Source organism: Lactuca virosa, chromosome 3 (assembly GCF_052849685.1).
Source record: "Lactuca virosa cultivar CGN04683 chromosome 3, Lactuca_virosa_CGN04683_v6, whole genome shotgun sequence".
NCBI classification, from domain to species: domain Eukaryota; kingdom Viridiplantae; phylum Streptophyta; class Magnoliopsida; order Asterales; family Asteraceae; genus Lactuca; species Lactuca virosa.
In genome coordinates, this window is record NC_136428.1 from 214323604 (window position 1) to 214340180 (window position 16577).

General features: G+C 39.0%; 1 pseudogene; it reads left to right on the plus strand.

Annotated features, from left to right (window-relative positions):
* The first annotated feature begins 678 nt into the window (after positions 1-678).
* On the plus strand, positions 679-4025 carry LOC145164394 (katanin p80 WD40 repeat-containing subunit B1 homolog KTN80.1-like; annotated as a pseudogene).
* Positions 4026-16577: the final 12552 nt, after the last annotated feature.

A 16577-nucleotide genomic window follows, 5' to 3' on the forward strand; every position in this document is an offset into this window, starting at 1 on the left:
CCCTTAAATTAGTGTCCAAACAAAATAAAACACGGAGGGCACCTGTAATAAAATGCGTGTCGTCTAAGGATGTCGCTTTATAATTTTTAATGGAACGCACATTTTTCAACCTTTAATAGCTAAGTGGGAAACGAAATCCCAAAAATTAGAAAACCCCGCCATCTTCTCATTTTCCTTCGTTTCTACTTTTCTCTTTTCCATGGTTTGACTTAGTGAAACTCTGTGAATTCCATGAGTTATCACTATGAAGTATCAAATGCAAAGATTGATTCTCCTTCTTAGTAGGTAGCGGGAGGTCTTTTATTTTCTTCTTAAATCCCGATTCTCTCATTTTTCTATCGACTTAGTACGTGCTAGGGTTTTTGGTGGTGATGGCTCAGGCGTTCTTCACACCCCAAATCGAAAAAACCCTAAATATGGTTTTACCCTTATCTTTTCTTCTCTTCCATTTTTCTGATGTCTAACAACCCTTTCCCCAAAACACACCGCATCAATTTCCCTATTGCCTTCCTTCTCTCATACTCCTCTTACAAATGGAAACTGATTCCAAAAGCGATTCATATCTCTTGCGGGTTTATTGAACTAGATGAAGGCAAGCTTATTGAGATTTCATTCGAGAATACCAAAGAGATTCTATAGGGAAAGCTTATTGACAGCCACCGGCCTTCTCCTAAGGGGATGGTTCCCGAGGTATTTGTGAGGGCCCGAGTTTCCCTTTTGGTCAAACGAAGTTGGCTCGGATGGAGATTATCTATCCTCATTACCAAAAAAAGAGACATATATAGTCTCAATACCCAAACTTCATCTTTCTGTTTCTAAAATTAGAATGAATTGAAGAAAATGTACAAATGATTCTAAACTATTATATATTTTTTGTTGGTGCAGAGTTTAAGTGGCCACACGAGCCCTATAGAATCTGTAAATTTTGATTCAACCCAAGTGTTGGTGGCTGCTGGAGCTTCTTCTGGCGTGGTAATGCTCTGGGAGTTAGAAGAGACAAAGGGTGTTTATGACTTTTTAAGTAATCACCTTACGTCCCCGTAGTACTTTTTTTACTCGATGTCTAATTCTTTTTCCTTAAATGCAGTGTTTAGAACACTTAATGGACACCGATCCTACTGCACTGCCTTGGAATTCCATCCTTTTGGTGAGTTTCTTGCATCAGGATCCATGGATACTAATTTGAAGATATGGGATATTCGAAAGAAAGGATGCATTCATACATATAAGGGTCATAAACGAGCAATTAGTACAATCAGATTTACCGCTGATGGAAGATGGGTGGTGTCTGGAGGACTTGATAATGTTGTAAAGATATGGGACTTAACTGCTATAAAGCTCTTGCATGAGTTCAAGTTACATGAAGGCCACATTAAATCAATGGATTTCCATCCTCTTGAGTTTCTTCTAGCAACAGGTTTGTATCCATCCAACAATGGCTTCTTTTTTCTTTCAACTTTTTTATGTTTTTCTTGATGATGCATGTGTTAATTCAGGTTCATCAGATAGAACTGTGAAATTTTGGGATTTGGAAACCTTTGAATTGATTGGAACAACTCGGGCTGAGGTATACTTCTAGAAAAATCTATGTAATAACGTGGGCCCATGATCTTTCTTTTATAACTTGTTTATTGATTTTACACAGCCAACAGGGTTACGATCAGTTGCATTTTATCCAGATGGAAGAACACTCTTTTGTGGATTAGACAACAGTTTAAAGGTTCTAACTATTTTCTTCTTTTTTACATTAGTTTTTATAGTTTGCGTTTTGGAAACTATAATTCTCACTCTGATTCTTTTTTAAGGTGTATTAATGGGAGCCTATAATTTGTCATGATGATGTTGATATAGGATGGTCAACATTGGGTGACCTTTGTATTGATGATGGGAAGCTTTTAGGGTGCTCATATTATCAAAACTCTATTGGAGTTTGGGCAGCAGATGTTTCAATATCTATCTTTAATTCTTTATCCTTCCATAATTTAAATAATTTCACATTATTTATTATTTACTTGTATACCTTTCTGTTTGTGAAGCATATTGAACCATATGCATATAACATGATAGCCATAGAAAAAGCTCATGTGGATCCAAAGACTAATCTCCAGGAAAGTGTTATAGAGAGAACTAAGACTCCAAGAATGTCATTTATACCCTTAGATGATGACACACAAGATATCAAGAATATATATGTAGACAGTAATTTGTTTTGTTATCTCAATTATTTTAATCTTTTACCTATTTTATCTTACTGTTACTGTAACTGTAACACTCATCGTTTGAAGTAAAGCTGCAGGCATGACTCCTGTTGTTTCTAGGATAGATGGATCAAATACAAATATTCAGAGAAGGATTTTTACTGATGATGTGGCGATTGATTCTTCAGAGGAGAAAACACCTAACTCTAAATCTTCATCTAACCATGAGGTATCTGTTGATTCCTCCAACAAAAGGTCGACACATGTTAAATGTGTTGCAGTTTCAAATGGAAAGACTCGGAATCTTGTTGAGAAATTTGAGAAAAAAGAAAAGTTGGGTACTGATGAATCTCAAAAACCTAATACAGATAGCATGTATGTAAATGGTGACACTGTAGAACATCCACCTGTCAATGTGGTCTCATGTGAAATACCTGAAACTGCCACATCACCAATAAAGACACCTGATAATGATATGGCGTCTTTGTCAGTATCAGAAGCTAAATTGTCACCTGTGTCACTTAAGACTTCCCCTAAAGCTAAGGCCTTATCAGTTCAGAGAAGACATGTTGCTTCCCAAAGGGTAATATCGAAAAAAGTTAGGTCACCTCCCATGGCAGTTGCACGGAGATGTAGAGCTTCTTCTCAAGTGATACCTGAAAGAACTAGAATTAGAACCAGAACCTCACATCTGCCAGCTGTACCAAGGCAAATTACTTCTACTACACAAATGACAATTGAGAAACCTAAATTTTCTCCCTTGTTGGTAAGATAATCCTATAGATTATATAAATATTAAAATAAATAGATTTACTTTTGAGGTTGAACAACTGGCAGGAAGATAATCCACAAACCACATGAAGAGGTTTGATGTGTAACTCGAAGAATGATGATACTGAAGATTTGATGATTGATCATGAGTTATTTTTAAGCACTCTTCAATCTCGCCTTACAAAACTTTAGGTACCTGTTAATTTTCAGTATTATTATTAATCAAATGAAATGAACATAGCACGTGGTTTAAAAATTTAGGGTGCTTTCTTTTTTCTAAATTAATTTCCTTTTTGTTTTATTTGTGATTGGATTTGACTAGGTTGTAGGACATTTTTGGGCACGAAATGACACAAGGGGCGCTATTAATTCCTTGCAGAAGTTACCAGATCATGCAGTGAGTATTCAACTATTCATTCACTGTAGAGTTTTACTGTTACAACAAATACTTTGTGTTTTATCATTTGACATGTTATTTTGTGTGATTGATTTCAGGTACATGCAGATGTGATTAGTGTTATGCTGTAAAACACAGAGTGTTTAAATTTATATCACTTCTCTTGCTTGTTGCCTTTACTTTTGGGATTACTCGATAGCAACACAGAGAGACATATAAACGGTCATTGGAAATGTTATTGAAGCTTGTAGCTGTCTTTGGGCCTTTAATCACCTCCACAATCTCAGCACCTCCAACTGTGGGTGTTGATCTTCATGCATAAAAAAGGTTTGTATAAAGTTTAAACTGTTGTTTAAAAGGGCTAAATTGAAGAAATCACAAACTACTTTCAGTTGTGTATAACAATCTGACTTTTATGACAGACTTGAATGCTGCAACCAGTGCCATGTGGAGCTCCAAAAGACCCAGAAAAGTCTCCCAAATGTTATAAGGTAAACAAATGTTTTTTTGAAGTTGATGACATTAACTTCCAGATTTGGGAACAACATTTGTTATCGATTATTTTTGGTTGTAGGCGGGGTGGTTTGACAGCAAGAAGTGCACAAGAACTAAATCTTGTACTTCAACTATCGTGATCCCATTAAAGTTCAAATGTGTATATTTTATATGGAAAAAGCAAGTTTGTACAAATTTTAGCAACAAACATCAAATCTGCATGTTGTAGAACACGTTTTGATACTTACTAGTTTTTTATGCAAGATTCATATGGTTGTTGCTGGAAATTTGTATGGTAATTGTTGGCCTTTTGCCAATAGGTGCATATGTAGTCTTTTTTCTTTTCCTTCTTTTTTCTTCAAAAGTAAAGAAGATCAAATTTTCATGGTGTAGGATAATCATGGGCCTTCCATGTTAATAACAAACTACCACACTCTAGAAAACAATTGAGGATTGTTTAAGCATATCACTTATTTATGGGCCTTCTTAGGATATGACCTAATATAAATACTCCCAAGTTTCTATCTGTATGGTAATTAAATTTCTAGTATATGTATGTTTTGGTTTGCATGCAGTCTTTGTTTGGCAGCTTGGACAAACTTGTAGCACCTTATCGTCCATGCCACTCTTGGAAAAACAAATTTATAGTGTACTTTTTCCATTCATGTTAGTAATTTCTCATTAAATGTTTAAAGTTACAGGACATGAGTATGGGCAGATCATGGAACATTTTAGGGCAGTTGTTGGTCTTCCTCTTGGTAATCCATCAACGAAGTGGCCAACTTGCATCATGTAATAACATTTTAGGTGAAGATGTAGGTATATGTTTTTTTAATGAATAATGTAATCATATGTATGAATATGAAATAAAGTTTGTTATTTACTATGTGATAATCGTGTATAGGGAGAAAACAACTTCTATTGATTTGTTTTATTTTTCCCTGGATCGATTATTTGTATGACATTAAATTTTATGCAATGGATTGTATTTTTTGTATATGGTATTTTATTTTTTGTTATGAGACATTAAATGCAAATTTAATTTGATAGTTAGTAAATCTATAAATAATATTTTTTTTGAACATTTAAAATTACGATACGCAAAAAAATGTGTCATCTTCATTTATGACATGTCCTTTCTTGACAGAGGCTTCCTTGATACGTATTGTGTGTCATAAACACGCGCGTCGTAAGGTTACGACAAGCAAATGCGTGTCGTCTTCCTTTATGACAGGGCCTTCCTTTATACGCATTGCGTGTCATAACTGCGCATCGAAAATGCGTGTCATAAATGTGCGTCGTAAATGCGCGTCGTAAATAGACGACGCGCAAAAGCGTGTCGTCTCTCGTTATGACAGGGCCTTCCTTGACACGCATTTGCGCGTCGTCTGAGCGTTTTACGACACGCATTGCGTGTCGTAAAAGGCTGTTTTTCTAGTAGTGCTAGGAGATTCGGGCCCCGCCCACACTCCGCTGTCTAGGAGATTCGGTCCCCGCCCACACTCCGCTGTCTACGACATTCGGGCTCCACCCACACTCCGCTACTACGTGTATACAAGTATCACACTGACAAGAAGTATATCTATTCCTATCAAGTAGTCACATATCTATACTCAAATAATACTACGAGATTCGGGCCCCGCTCACACTCGGCTACTATGAGATTCAGGCCCCGCCCTCACTCGGCTACTAACGTATCACATATACGGGCCGGCCTTGGTGCCGTAGACCCGCTCCTAATGAAGGAAACTCACCTCGTAAAGCTGACTGTTGAAATCTCGAGTAAGGAATCTCCGACGGCTGCTCCAACGACTCCCCGACTATTATTATCACAATAACACTTAGTCAAAACCTAATAATTCTCCTTATGGTAAAATGACCATTTTACCCCTGGCCAAAGTCAACGTTTTGGTCAAAATCAAAGTCAACCATCCAATTTGACTCAAATCGTCGAGTCATCCCCTGACTCGCCGAGTCCTATAAATCCGGAAATCCTGAAATCGCGATCCAACTTGTCGAGTCCCTTTGAAGACTCGTCGAGTTCTACCTTGAACAAAATCGGGACATAATGCCATTAATTCGTCGAGTCCCTCTATGGACTAGCCGAGTTCCTTAGTCTGTTTGGGTCAACTTAAAGGATTAAGCCCCTACTCTTCATATCCAAACTCCATACTTTATCTACATAATGGAAATGCCTTTTTAAGGGTAAAGTTTCCAACTTTACCCACTATTAGTCCTTCTCAAAGATTTAAACTCAAACCTTAGCTCTCTAGAACATATATCTTGGTCCAAAATCCATAACACAGATCTAGGCCTTACACACCACTTGAACACATAAAGTCTCAGACTTTACCTCAATGCATGGCCTTTTGGGGCTAGAAGGCCATGATAACGTCTTTAAGCTTGCATGGGGATTCCATGGTCATAAAGTTTGAACATTTATGCCATGAAACCCCTTCTAGATCCCAGATCTGAAACGTAAGCCACTTGGGACTTCCAAATCCCAAAGATCGAGATTCTTGAACCAAAACCCTTATAAAATGGTAGTAAGGAGATCTAATGAACAAATGATCAAGTTAGAGACTTGATTACCAGAAAGTGAGGGGGTGGAAGGAAGTCTCTGGATCTACTATCTTCCCCCACTTGACTTAGACTTTGTCCTCGAAGTCTGCTGCTTCTGGAAACAACTCCAGGTAGTGCTCCCTCATCTCCTCCTCGGGCTCCCAAGTCCACTCAGAACCATTATCGTGCTGCCACTGCACCTTCACTAGCTGAACAACCTTGTTCCTCAAGGTTTCCGTATTGTGATCCAGAATTGCCACCGGCCTCTCAATGTAGTTCAGACTGTCGTCAACCTGAATATCCTATAAGGGCACAATTGCTGAATCATCCACTAAGAAATTCTGCAACTGGGAAACATGGAAAGTGTTGTGGATCTGACTAAGCTCTGCTGGAAGATCTAATCGATACACCACCTTGCCCACCCGTGCTATAACCCTGAAAGGACCAATGTACCTGGGGCCCAACTTACCCCGCTTCCGGAACCAGATGACACCTTTCCAAGGTGACACCTTCAGGAGGACCATGCCGCCCACCAGAAACTCCAAGTCTGAACGCCGCTTTTCGGCGTAGCTCTTCTGCCGACTCTGAGCAGTCTGGAGCCTGCTCCGGACCTGCTGGATCCGCTCTATAGTCATGATTACTACCTCAGTACTACCCATGACTCTATGACGGACCTCTCCCCAACATATTGGGGTCCAATACACATGCACGTAGCATGTCCTCGAGGGTCTGTATCGTCCTCTCGCTCCGACCGTCTGTCTGAGGGTGGAAAGCGGTACTGAAGTGGAGACAAGTACCCATATCATCGTGAAACCTCTTCCAAAATCTGGAAGTGAAACGGACATCTTGGTCTGACAGCACCGAGACAGGCACTCCATGTCGTGCCACTATCTCACGCACGTATATATTAGCCAGCTTCTCGGACGATATACTCTCCTGGATCGGAATGTCTAGCGGCTGCATCTTGCCATGTGGTCTCTAGTGCTCGTCCTTGACCTTCCTGCAGGTCAAGCACCTCTCCACATACCACGCTACGTCCCGCTTCATGCAGGGCCACCAGTAATCAGGACGAATATCCCGATACATCTTCGTCGCCCAGGGGTGGATGGAGAACCTTGACTTATGGGCCTCATCCATCAGACCCTGCCGTACTCTGCCCCAGTACAGAACCTAGACCCTCCCATGCAGGGTCAACAACCCTCGACTATCATAATCAAATGTGGCCACCCGGGGTATGATCCGTTCGCACTTCTGACGCTCTTCCTTTAGGCCCTCTACCTGCGCCTCTCGGATCTGCTCCAGCAATGGAGTAATCACTGTCATCCTCAGACAAATGTCTCAAATCGGGGCCGCTACTGCCTTGCAGCTCAGGGTGTCGGCCACCACATTGGCCTTGCCCGGGTGGTAAAGGATCTCACAATTGTAGTCATTCACCACATCTAACCACCGACGCTGCCTCATGTTTAGATTCGGTTGATCCATGAGGTACCTCAAACTCTTGTGGTCCGTGAAAATCGTACAACGGACCCCATAGAGTTAATACCGCCAAATCTTGAGGGCGAACACCACAACCCCCAAATCTAAATCATGCGTTAGATAGTTAGCTTCGTGAGGCTTCAACTACCTCGAAGCGTAAGCTATCACGTGACCCTGCTGCATCAATACCACACCCATGCCCGTAATCGAAGCGTCACAGTAAACCACGAAATCATCGACGCCCTCCGGTAAAGTCAGGATCGGTGCCTCTCACAACCGCTGTCTTAGAGTCTCGAAAGCTGCCTGCTATTCTGGCCCCCAACGGAAGGTCACCGACTTCTTGGTCAGTCGGTTCAAAGGAACAAAATTCTTGGAGAAGTCCTGAATAAATCTCCGGTAATAACCCATTAGACCCAGGAAACTCCGAATCTCAGTTGGAGACCTCCGAATCTCCCACTTCATCATGGCCTCCATCTTGCCCGGATAGACCAGAATACACATCTGGTTGACTAGGTGCCCAAGACACTGAACGGTTTTGAGCACCCTAACAACCTTATGGTGCACATACAACCCTAAATGCTTTGGATCTATGTTTTCTCTATTTATACATGCAATTTGATTTTCCAAATCATTATCCTAACTAGCATACAAATCAATGCTACTTGAACAACAAAACTAGTTAGATGACTTACCTATTGTTGTAGCTTGGTAACTTGAACCTTTAAGAGCCTAGCACCAGAAATGTGATGCCTCAAATGCTTCACAAAACACCACCAACAATGGAGGACTTGAGAGAGAGTGACTTGCACAAAAATCGGCTATTGTGTTCTCTAAGAACAACTAGGTCCGATTTTAGGAGCTAAGGGACTTCTTTTATAGTGTGGCAAAGTCTAGGGTTTCATCCATGTAAACCCTAATGGACATGACTTTTCATATTACTTAGGCTCCATGGGTTAAAGCTCTATGGACTACCATATTGGTTTAGCCCATCCTAAATAATCATAGGCCCACACTATAAGAATCATTGATTTACCAAGTCAATCCCCATACATTTAATTAGTCTCTTTTGATCACTAAATTAATTCCAAATTAATTCTTGATCAATACTAATTAAATTATATGATTTCATATTAATATATTAGAACTTATTGTTGGGTTTTGAGCATTCTAACACTCCTATGGTGTACATGCAACCCTATAAACCTTGGATCTATGTTTTCTCTATTATACATGCAAATATTAAATATTCCAAGGTTTCATCCTAACTAGCATATTATGAAGCACCTATACTACAAAGTTCTAGTTAGATGACATACCTTTTGATGTAGTTTGATGTCTTCAAGCTTTAAGAGCTTAGCCCCAATAGTGTGGAAGCCTCAAATGGAATCACAAATCACCAAAACACCTTGGAAGAACTTGAGAGAATATGTATGCACACTAAAATCGGCCCACTCTTATTTTCACACACTTGTGCCAATTTTGTGAGCCAAGGACCCCTTTATATATTATGGAGAATTAGGGTTACATCCATGTAAACCCTAATACCCATGACCTTTCATTTACATAGGATCCATGGGTTAAAAGCTCCATGGACCATCCATGAAAGCTTAGCCCAACCTAAATGAACTTGACCCATTCCATATATATAAGAGTCCACATTTAATTAGTTTTTTTTTATCACTTAATTAATTCTAAATTAATTCTTGATCAATACTAATTAAATAATATGATTCCATATTAATATATTAGAACTTATAATATATTAATATAAATCATAAATATACTATTCTCAAAAGACTATCCATATAAATTGTGCCGGTGAAGTGCAACCGAAATGGACCATGTCGGGTCGGGTCAAGTACATACCAAATATAGTTATGGACTTAGACATTAATCCAACACTTTTAATATATTAATAAATCATAAACAACCTCTACTCAAAAGTCCATCCTTTCAAATTGTTTCGGTGAAATGCAACCCAAATAGACCATGCTATTTTCGGTTCAAGTACATACCAATTATAGTTATGGACTTAGACACCTTATCCAACAGTCTCCTACTTGGATAAGTCTAAAAATTATAGCCGTAAGTACTAATTCAGGAACCGACCAGCAATCGTAGCTCTTAAAGCCTCTATCGAACTCTGGCATGCCATTTAGATAAGGGATGATAGAATCCTCTGTTCTTAAGATATCAGCCAGACAAATACATGGAACATAGTCAATCTTATTGTCCAGCATTTGTTTCCCGATTTCCAATTTGTTTGACATAGAAATTAATCAAACACATCAATTGAGTTCTGACCCGGCCTGACACATAAGTCAAAACAAAATCATTGAGGGGCCCAAGATATCGCTTTTAATCCTCAAACTACTAAAAGGAACATATAAACTTCGACAATATTGTTGGATTAGGTGTCTAAGTTCATAACTATTTATGGAATGTACTTGACCCCATTGGCATGGTCCATTTGGGTTGCATGGCATTGCAACACTTGGATAGACTAAATGAGAGAAAGGGCACTTATGGTTTATTAATATATTATAAGTTCTAATATATTAATAATATTATTTAATTAGTAGTGATTAAGAATTAATTTAGAATTAATTTGGTCATCAAAATTGAGACTAATTAAATATATGGGGTTGATTGTGTAAATCATCCATTCTTATATAGTGGGCTAATGATCCATGGTTTATTAAGTTGGGCTAAAACCCATAAGGTGCTCCACGGATAGTCCATGGAGGTTATAAACCCATGGATCATGGAATATGAAAAGCCATGTCAATTAGGGTTTACATGGTGTAGCCCTACTTGTGACACAACTATAAAAGGACCCCATGGGCTACCAAAATTGACACTATGTGTAGAACAAGAGGAATAGCCAATTTTGAGTGAGTGTGGACTTCTCTCAAAGTTATTCCAAGTGTTGTGGTGTTGTGTGAAACATTTGAGGCATCACACTTGAGGTGCTAGGCTCAGAACATTCTCAAGGAATCCAAGCAACAAGAAAGGTATGTTCTCCTACTAGCTTTTATGTTTCAAAGTTCCCCATGCCATGCTAGTTAGGTTAAGAACCTTGGAAAATCAAATTTGCATGTATCTTAGTAAAACATAGATCCAAGGTTTCTAGGGTTGCATGTACACCTTAGGAGTGTTAGAATGCTCAAAACCCGTTAGAGGTATCAGAGCCTAGGCTTGTTTTCTTGATACTTGATGCAAATTATTGAAAAACTCAAGATTTATGCATCCTGCTGAGTGAACTCGCCGAGTCAATGGGGGGACTCGACTAGTCCATGTGTTATTTCATCCTACTCGTCGAGTAGGTCCTTGCACTCGATGAGTAGGAGGCCCTGGATGCATATTTTCGAGTTTTGCTGCTGGAAATGGACTAGAAACATTACCCTAAACTGTTTTGGTCTTATAAAACCTGTTTTAGATGGTGTAATGGTTATGCTAACCATTTACAATGGCTATTATCAAAATTTCAAGTTTTGTATGTGTTATTTATGATTCTTGAAATTGTTGATATGAATGTTCATACACTTATGAGTTTAGAAGATCATAGGAATTATTTGCAAATAGTTTGTTAGTTTAATTCTTGATCTTGATGTGTTTTAATGGAATCCATAAATTGTCCTGAAGTTGTGGATTACCAAAAGTCATTCTTTTAAAGTCCATTAATTAAACACATAAGTTACATAAAATGAAGAATCTTCATTTTAATAAATCATTAACTCATAATTTATGAAAGTTGAAAAGTTTTGAATAGTTACAAAACTTGCCCTCAAGTTTTGGAACACGTAAAGTCACTATATAAAACTTCAGTTCCAACCCCTAGAATTTTAAAAGTTAAAATTCAACCCTTATACTTTATAATATTATAAGTTAATAATATATATATATATATATATATATATATATATATATATATATATATATATATATATATATATATATATATATATATATATATATATATATATATTGTAAGAACAAGTCGTTTTACCTTTAGTAGACCTCATTCACGAAGTCGGTCTATAAGGGGGGTATAAGGTTATTGCCTATAAAATGGCAGCTTAATGGGTGTCCACTCTCACCCACCGCTTCCTTGACTGGTGGAGGGTCGTTAGCCGAACGGGTAGGACAATGACTTTAAATCTTCATTAAAAGTATGATGGTTAATAAAGTAACTAAATGTTTTTTTATAAATTCCCGTTCTTAGTTACTTTAGGAAAAATGTGAATATGGTGCTAAACCGTGAAATTACAGTTTGCACTTTGCTTAAGTCGTTAGTGGAGCGTGTGTGGTGAACCAGCACACTAGCCTGGACTGAACAAGGTAGGCAAAGTGTGACTTAAGGTTTATCATAGATCGGTGGAGCGCGTGTGTTTAACCGGCACATCGGTTAGGTGATAAACATTAAGAGTAGCAAGTAATTTGCATGGTTAATTCACACCTTGTTTTGTGATCCTCGGCATTACAGTCACAACCTGAAGGGCACAATCGAGATTGAAACATGACATTGAAAAGTTCAATGAATCTCAAAAGTATCTAGGAGTTTAAAAACCAATTAAAAACCTAATAATTTTTTTCGTTTTTCATGGTGGAAATTGGTGAATCGTTATTCACCTACCTTCAAATATTTTATAGCTTGGATTACGGCATCCCTATTCTAAGTTATAAAATATTGTGTTGGGTCCTAGCCTTAATATTACATTTGGGTGTCTTATTAAGGACTATCTTTATATTTAATCTAAACTTGTTCTTCTTTCACATCATATGTCTTCCAACAATGCTGCTTCTGGCTCAAACCCTACCGGCTCCTTCTCACTCATGAACCTTTGTGGGAGAGTCATCTTCGATGGTTCGAACTTTATGGATTGGATCCCGAACATCAGGATGGTTACTTGTTACGACAACAAGGAATATGTCATCGACAAGGAGCTTAATGAACGTGATGAGTCGTCTGCTACTCCTGAGAAGATCGCTGAATATCGGACTCATGAGAGAGATGCCACCAAAGTGGCATGTATCATGTTGGCCACGATGACAGCCGATCTCCAAAAGTCCTATGAGGACTATTACCCTTTTAAGATGCACTAGGACTTGATGGACTGCTACCATCAAAGTGCTCGTCAAGAGAGGTATGACATCATCTTCTCCACGATAACAACCCGGATGAAGGATGGTGAACCCATCATGGGCCACATGTAGAAAATGCAAAGGTATGTGGACCGTTTGCTGAAATTGAATGTGAACTTTCCCGAGGAGTTGACAATTGACATCATTTTGCACTCCTTACCTTCGTGTTATCATCAATTTCGGATGACATATCACATGAACAAGGAGGAAGTTACACTAAACAAACTTCAAGGACTTTTGAAGACCGCGGAAAGTGGTCTTAGAGGTAAGTCGGTTGTTACTACTCCTACTCCTACCGTGGCCCCTGTCTTGCCAATCGGGCAAGGTAAAGGGAAGAAGAGGAAGAGCCCTTCGAAGGGTACCAAGGGAAAGTCCCTTGATGGCTCCTCTCGAGTGGAACCAAAAGAGGTTCTGTCGCTCCTTCTGTCATCCCTAAAGAGGCTGAATGCTTCTATTTCCATGAAAAGTCGCACTGGAAGCGAAACTACCCAAAGTATCTGCAAGATGTTAAGGATGGGAAAGTGAAACCCAACCATGCAGGTATTTACACTATATTGTCTAACAAATCACCCTATTCGAATTCTTGGGTCCTTGATACAGGTTGTGGTATTCACATATGTTCTGATTTGCAGGGACTAAGAAGAAGAGGAAATGTGGAGCATGGGAAGATAAACTTCATCATGGGGAATAGGAAACTTACACCTGTCACCAAGATTGGAGTTTATTCTTTGTTGCTAAGTAGTGGGTTAACTTTAGATTTGAATAAATGTTGTTACTCATCTGAAATGGCGAGAAATATTATTTCCTTTCATGGTTTGTACAAACAAGGTTTTACCTTTTCGTTTGATAATGAATGTGGTGGTATTAATGCTTTCTTTAATAATGTTCTTTATTTTAAATCATTACCTTGTGATCGTGTATATGAAACTGTGTCGATTGTAGATAACCTAGGAAATAATGTGTTGTGTATTGATTCTTCCACTAGCTTGGATAAAGCATCATTATGGCATTGTCGTCTTGGACATGTAAGCAAGAAACGCATAGGCCAACTCGAAAAGGATGGAGTCTTGGATTCATTTGACCTAAAGTCGGATGATAGTTGTGAATATTGTTTGCTTGGGAAAATGACAAAGTCACCCTTCACTGGTACTTGTGCTAGGCGTGAAGGTTTTTTGGATCTTGTACACACAGATGTGTGTGGACCCTTCAGAACTGCCACAAGGGATGCTAACCGCTTCTATGTGACTTTTACTGATGATTATAGTAGATATGGGTATGTCTACTTAATCAAGCATAAGTCAGAAACCTTTGAAAAGTTCAAGGAGTTTAAACAGGAAATGGAGAATCAGTTGGGCAGGAACATTAAGATGCTTCTATCCGATCGAGGTGGTGAGTATCTTAGTACAGAGTTCCTTGACTATCTTAAGGAATGTGGGATTATCTCACAATTGACACCTCCCAATACAACGCAGTTGAATGGTATGGATGAGAGTCGTAATCGGACCTTGTTGGACATGGTTCGTTCCATGATGAGTCGAGCTTCGCTACCAATCTCATTTTAGGGGTATGCCTTAGACACTGCGCCCATATCCTTAATCTAGTCCCTACAAAGAAGGTTGCCAAAACACCTCACGAGATGTGGACTGGAAAAGTTCCCAATCTAGATCACATCAAGATTTGGGGTTGCGAGGCTTTCGTGAGGCGTGAGACTCACGATAAGCTCGAACCTCGAAGTGAGAGGTGTATTTTCATCGGCTACCCACAGAAATCCTTTGGTTACCTCTTCTACAGATCCAGTGATAATGTGGACTTTGTAGCAAAGAGAGGAGTCTTTCGCGAGAGAGAGTTCATAAGCCAAGGAATAAGTGGGAGGCAAATTGACCTTGAAGAAATTCAAGAGTCAAGTGGTGAAGGAACCTCAAACCCTAGCAATCAACCTGAGGAGGAAACTCCTGTTGATCCGACTGATGAGTCTGTACCTCTGAGGTGTTCCACGAGAGTTAGGAATGCACCTGAGCATTACTATTCTTCCCATATTATTGCGGAAGGTGATACACTTATTAGTGATAACACACTGGTAAGTCTGGATGAACCTAACAACTACACGGAAGCCATGGAAGGCCCTGAGGCTGCTAAATGGAAAGAGGCTATGGATAGCGAGATACAATCCATGTATGACAATCAAGTTTGAAACTTGGTTGACAATGTACCAGGTAGTAAGACAGTCGGGTGCAAATGGATCTTCAACAAGAAGACTGGTTGCAATGGTAATGTACACACTTATAAGGCGCGACTGGTTGCGAAGGGCTTTTCTCAAACTCCGGGAGTTGATTATGATAAGTCTATTAGGGTTATGTTAGCCATTGCTGCATTTCATGATTATGAAATATGGTGAATAGATGTCAAAACCGCTTTCCTTAATGGAAAGTTGGCTGAGGATGTTTACATGAATCTGCCAGAGGGTTTTGTTAGTATAGAATACCCTAATAGAGTGTGTAAGCTTGATAAATCCATCTATGGATTGAAACAAGCACCTCGCAGATGGAAACTTTGTTTCGATGAGAATATAGCAGCAAGCGAGGCAGCAAAGGAGGCTATATGGCTAAAGAACTTCATTGGAGACCTTGGAGTTGTACCAGCTATAAAGGAGCCGATGGAGATTTTCTGTGATAGAGAAAGTGCAGTATTAGCCAAGGAACCAAGGGATCACGGAAGATCCAGACACATCGACAGAAAATACCATTTCATCAGACATCGAATAGAAGAAGGACTCCTCGTCGCAAAGAGGGTATCATCGGATGAGAACCCAACAGATCCCCTCACGAAGGGAATGGGTAGGGTTAAGCATCTTCAGCATGCGAGGCGCATAGGGCTAAAGGATGATATTAGTTTTAGAAATTAGATAGGTTTGAAATTTGTAAAGTGTAATTGACATTTGATGATAAATAAAAGTTGTTGTTTATTTATAAGTAAAGTGTTGCTATCTTCTGTCAATCGTTTACTATCATTTCATTTTGCATGTTTTGACGTCCAAAATAATTATGTTATGGTATATCATATTATTCAAATTTCCCACAATCGGTCATATGTTGTAAGTAGATATGAATCAAGACTGTCATGAAGTTGGCTTGTAGATGTCTAAAGTGTTGGACATAGCAAGGGTTGCTACAACATAAATGAGTGCTCATAAGTTCTGAGTATTGGATTCAACCCACGCTCACTTGTATCACTTCATGGAATTTATCTCGAGTGATCGTGAGACGGTAATATCATATAAGTCTTCAAACCTAGAGATATGAGTTGTTGACTATGAGTTGGTTATACATTGATTGTACGAAAACGCATTGGTAAATCGATGTTATAAAACGTGCCTTTGTGTATAATTCAACAAGCAGTAGAACAAGCATATGAGTCGAAATTTATCTGTTCCTTCTTGAATTAGAAGCGATATATGGGCCCCTCGATGATTTTTTTGTGACCTATGTACCGGACCCGGTCAGAACTAAATTGATGTGTTCGATTAAGTTCTATGT